Genomic DNA, 5810 nt, shown 5'->3' on the forward strand with positions numbered 1-5810 from the left:
AGATCGCGACCCTTTGTCCCGCCATTCAATTTGGCATACAGAGTACTAAAGATTTCATCGAAAACTTACAGCAGCTTGCCAAACAAAGGCTAATAGAAAAAAGAATAGACTCTCTTATTTTACAAGGTTTACATAAGGAGGGAGAATGCCGGCAGCTGGAATTCTGGGCTGGAAAAGGAGCAAATATTGAAGACCTATTCTACACAACTCCAAAAGTCCTGAAACTCCACGAAAGTTATTTTTGGAAATAATAAAAAATATTGAGCAGAAGAAGTACGTCAGAGGGGGCCCCACCTGGCCACGAGGGTGGGGGGCGCGCCCCCTGCCTCGTGGGCCCCATGTTGGCTCTTCGATGGCCATCTTCTGCTATATGAAGTCTTTCGTCGAGGAAAAAATGATAAGCAACCTTTCGGGACGAGACTCCGCCGCCACGAGGCGGAACCTTGGCGGAACCAATCTAGGGCTCCGGCAGAGCTGTTCTGCCGGGGACACTTCCCTCCGGGAGGGGGAAATCATCGCCATTGTCATCACCAACGCTCCTCTCATCGGGAGAGGGAAATCTCCATCAACATCTTCACCAGCACCATCTCCTCTCAAAACCCTAGTTCATCTCTTGTATCCAATTCTTGTCTCCAAGTCCGGGATTGGTACTAGTAGGTTGCCAGTAGTGTCGATTACTCCTTGTAGTTGATGCTAGTTGGTTTATTTGGTGGAAGATCATATGTTCAGATCCTATATGCATATTAATACCCCTCTGATTATGAACATGAATATGCTTTGTGAGTAGTTACGTTTGTTCCTGAGGACATGGGAGAAGTCTTGCTATTAGTAGTCATGTGAATTTGGTATTCGTTCGATATTTTGATGAGATGTATGTTGTCTATCCTCTAGTGGGGTTATGTGAACGTCAACTACATAACACTTCACCATTATTTGGGCCTAGAGGAAGGCATTGGGAAGTAATAAGTAGATGATGGGTTGCTAGAGTGACAGAAGCTTAAACCCTAGTTTATGCGTTGCTTCGTAAGGGGCTGATTTGGATCCATATGTTTCATGCTATGGTTAGGTTTACCTTAATACTTTTGTTGTAGTTGCGGATGCTTGCAATAGAGGTTAATCATAAGTGGGATGCTTGTTCAAGTAAGAACAGCACCCAAGCACCGGTCCACCCACATATCAAATTATCAAAGTACCGAACGCGAATCATATGAACGTGATGAAAACTAGCTTGACGATAATTCCCATGTGTCCTCGCGAGCGCTTTTCTCTATATAAGAGTTTGTCCAGGCTTCTCCTTTGCTATAGAAAGGATTGGGCCACCTTGCTGCACTTTATTTAATTTTGTCACTTGTTGCTCGTTACAAATTATCCTATCACAAAACTATCTGTTACCACTTATTTCAGTACTTGCAGAGAATACCTTGCTGAAAACCACTTATCATTTCCTTCTGCTCCTCGTTGGGTTCCACACTCTTACTTATCGAAAGGACTACGATAGATCCCCTATACTTGTGGGTCATCAGTCTCCACGTGCCTCGGTTATCTCTTACCCGAGCCCTTTACTTATGCACTTTACTTTGTGATAGCCATATTGTTTCTTGTCATATATCTTGCTATCACCTAGTTGTTTAGCTCGCTTAGCATAAGTTGTTGGTGCACATAGGTGAGCCTAGTTGTTGTAGGTTTTGTGCTTGTCAAATTAACCGCTAGGTTTATTCCGCATTTGTTCAAGCCTAAACCGTAATTATTTTAAAGCGCCTATTCACCCCCCCTCTAGGCGACATCCACGATCTTTCAATTGGTATCAGAGCCTCGTCTCTCTTTATAGGGCTTAACCGCCTAGAGAGTAAGGATGTCGACTAGGGGTTTAGGATTCTCTGACACTCTTAGTTTAGATGGCACAAATTTTGATGTTTGGGTAATTCACATGCTTAATCTCTTTAGGGTCATGGACCCAAATTTAGAGCGAATTGTAGATATGGGTTTTTCTCCTCCAAAGGATCCCCAAAGATTATCTTTAGAGGATGAGAAAAACTCTTATCTCAATGCTCAAGCTTCTAATGTGCTTTTTGACGCTTTGAGAAATGTAGTTATATTTCAACTCATGCCGTTCCGGGAAGCTCATGAGTTGTGGACAAAGCTTCGAGATAAATATGGTGTGTCCAAGTTTTGTGGGGATGATTGTTCTCCCTCCACCTCTGGCCGTGCTGCCTTCTCAACTTCTTCTACTTCACCTACATGTGGATTGCCACAAGGTAATGATATGGTGAGTTGTGGTGTTCATTGCAATGATGATAGTGGGCTTATCATTGACGATTCCTCATCACTATCTTATTGCAATGCCCCATCTTTGGACTTCAACACTTCGAGCTCTCTAAATGTTTCACATGCTTGTGTTGATAGTCCTTGCATATCATGTAGAAATTGCTTTACTAAATCTCATGATGATATGCTTGCTATGTCTTGTTGCCATGATAAAAGTGCATCTATTTCCTCGAATTGTTGTGCTAACAATGTAGAGGAAACCCAACACCCCATGGAACAAGATGTGGTCTTGAAAGGTGCCTCAAGGGATCCTTCATCATCATCAATTGTGTTTTGCCTTATGGCTAAGGCTTCAAAGGTATCTCCCACTTTGAATCCCAATATATCTTGTGATGATATTGATGATGACAAGAATGATGATGATGATGTTGATAGTGATGAAGAGAATGATAATGTTGCCTCCTTAAAAATTAAGGGGGAAATGATTTTTAAAGCTCTTCATAAGAATAAAATTGCTCGTTCCAACTTCATGGAAATCATGTCTATTGCTATTGAGGGCAAGAAATACATTAAGGAGTTGGAATATCATCTCTAGGAGCATGAGGTCACCATTGATAAAATGGAAGCTCATGAGCGTGATTACGCTAATGAGATTACGGACCTCTCTCAAGCTCTTGAACTTGAACAAACCACCAAAGAATCTCTTGAGGAGACTTTTGCTCTAGAATTATCTAGAGTGAAGGAATCACATGATAGAGATCTTGAGGCGGCCAATGATTTTAAAACTAAAAATGCTAAGCTTGAAGTTGCTCATGCTAAACTCCTTGAGGATTTTGAGCACCTCGAAAATGGCTCAAGGGTCATCAAGGGTGGGCTCATCAAACTCACCGAGTCTAATGCTCAACTTAAAGCTTCATATTAAAAAAGCTTGCCAAGTTGTCTTCTCCTCTTGTTGTTAATGATGATGCTTGTGCTACTAACTCTATCTCTTGTGAAGCAACCATATTGAAGGAGAATGTTGAGCTAAGGGCTCAACTTGAGTTGCTATCTAGCAATTATGGGGTGTTGGAAGAAAATCATGTAAAGCTCACAAGCTCTCAGGATGATCTTCTAGTATCCCATAATGTGCTAAAGATAGCTCATGAGGCCATGCTTGCTAAGGTAACATCTAGTGAGCCTCATGTGGATACTAGCACTACTTTTAGTCAAAATGCTATATTGCCATGTGCTAGTCCTTGTAATTCGTCTACTCACAATGTTGGTGCATCTTGTGATGAATTGCTTTCCTTGCCTTGTTGCTCTAACGACGAAGCTTATACTTCCTCTAGTACTTGTGTTGATACTAACCATGTAGAGGAAATCAAAGAGCTCAAGGCCCAAGTCACTTCTTTGAAGAAAGACTTGGAAAAGTGTCATGAAGGGAAGGCCACACTCAACAATATCTTGAGTGTGCAAAAATCCCCCAATGACAAAGGTGGACTTGGATTCAACTCCAATAAGAAGAAGAAGTCCAAGAGCAACAAGAAGAAGGGCCAAAAACAAGTCAAGAATTCGGCCAAGATCATTTGCTTCAAGTGCAAAACTGAAGGGCATCATGTTAGATCTTGCCCATTGAAGAAGAAGGCCATTAGTGACAAGCAACAAGGGAAGAGGCCACAAGTTCAATCTCATGCTCAACCTCAAGTTGAAGAAAGGCGTCTTCCCAAGAAAACTCAAGCTAATGCTTCTCAAGTTGAGAAATCAAATGAGAAGAAAGTGAAGAGTAGGCATTGCTACCTATGTCGTGAGAAAGGCCACCTCGCTTCTTCATGAACTACTGGTAACTTATCCAATCCAATTATTATTGATGATATCTATTCTCTTGGGAAGGATAAGGTTAGCAATGTGTTTGCCAAGTTTGTTGGTGCTCAAAGTGGTGTGAAGAAAAGAACCATTTGGGTTGCCAATCCTATTGTGACTAACCTCTTAGGACCCAACTTGGTTGGGGACCAACTAACTCAAACTTGATCAATAGGTGTTGCTGGAGGGCATTGGAGACTTGGCTACATCATGAAGAATTAAGGGATCTTCATCATTCATACTGTCTCAAGCCAAGTCAATTGGGTTATCAAGTTTCTATCTTATATCCAATGTGCCTCCTTGCGCTAACTTGTACTTAAATTGTTTACATTGAAAGTTACTTGCCCCTTTGCATGTTTTGGTTTTGTTCCTTGCATGTGTTGTATATGTTGTGCTTCCAATTTGCTTATCTTGAGTAATCAAGTTTGTGTGTTGGTTTGCACATCATGTACGTGTGTGTAGTGCGTTGAGCCTTTGCGCATCTTGTTTGTATCTTAGTTGGCTCTTGTGAGAGATTAATGGGAAATCCCATGTTTGGGAAGTGATTTGCTTTGTGCACCTCACAATCCTATAAATGTGTGTACATGAGGAATACCATCTAGTAGTGATATTACAAGATTATCTAGTCACTATATGGTATGTCTTCTCATGAGAAATTCAAATTCTAAATAGTCCATTAATTATCTCTTGTTGGATCCTTTTATTTTCCTCTTGTTTATCTTTATTTGGTATCACATTATGGGGGAGTAATATGCTATGTGTATATTACTAGCCTAGAAAATGTGTACATTTGAGATATTGTCACCTAGAGTTGATATGTAAATTATCTTATTCCTAGGTGGCATGTTAGCTCTACAAGTTGCAAATTTTCTTGTGTTCGGTGTGAAGATGATGTCGGATATCCTTGCTATCTACCACCGGGAATTATTTCCAAATACTTCTTGTCGTTTGATAATTGGTACTCACTTATGTGTGGTAGAAATTATTGATCATCTCCACGTTGGTGTTTGCTTCTTATTTCCTTTTCTCTTGCCAAGGAATGTATCAACTCCCTTTGTCTTCCATACCACTTGTGGATCTTGTTAATTTCTTGACCTTGTCTAGTGTTTTCTAGATATAGTGAAAGTGGTGATCCCACCTTGTGCATTTTGTATTCAAATGCAAATTCTCTATAATGCACTAGTCTTGGGGGAGCTATCCTATTTTCTATAAAACACTCATCTTGTGATCGTTATCAAGTGTGTGTTGGCGTAAGGCAAGTCGTTTTCTTTTTGGTACTTTGTGCCATCATGAAACCTTGTAGAGAGCTTGGTTTGTTTGGAACCATCCTCTCTTTTGGGAGTTTGATATCTTTTATTTAATGTGTTTCAATGGATATCTTATTCCTCAATGTATCTGTTATGGATATCCTCCAAGTGACGATTTGTTCTTTTGGTATCTTTTATTCACTTGGTATTTCTTTGTCAATTGGTATCGGTTCTTGAAAGTCGTGTGCATGCATATTAACTTCATGTAGTTTCTTTGGAATGCTTTCTTTCTTTGACCCAAATATAGGGGAAACTCCACCAAGTCTCAAATTGGACGAGATGTGCATGAAATTCATTTCCTTATCTATATGCACATATTTATGTGGAGTTTGTCCTATGTATATTGGTGTTTCTAACTCTTTGGTCCCAATGAGTTTGGGTACCATTTTGTTTGTGTTG

This window comes from Aegilops tauschii, chromosome 3, assembly GCF_002575655.3.
Source record: "Aegilops tauschii subsp. strangulata cultivar AL8/78 chromosome 3, Aet v6.0, whole genome shotgun sequence".
Classification (NCBI taxonomy): domain Eukaryota; kingdom Viridiplantae; phylum Streptophyta; class Magnoliopsida; order Poales; family Poaceae; genus Aegilops; species Aegilops tauschii.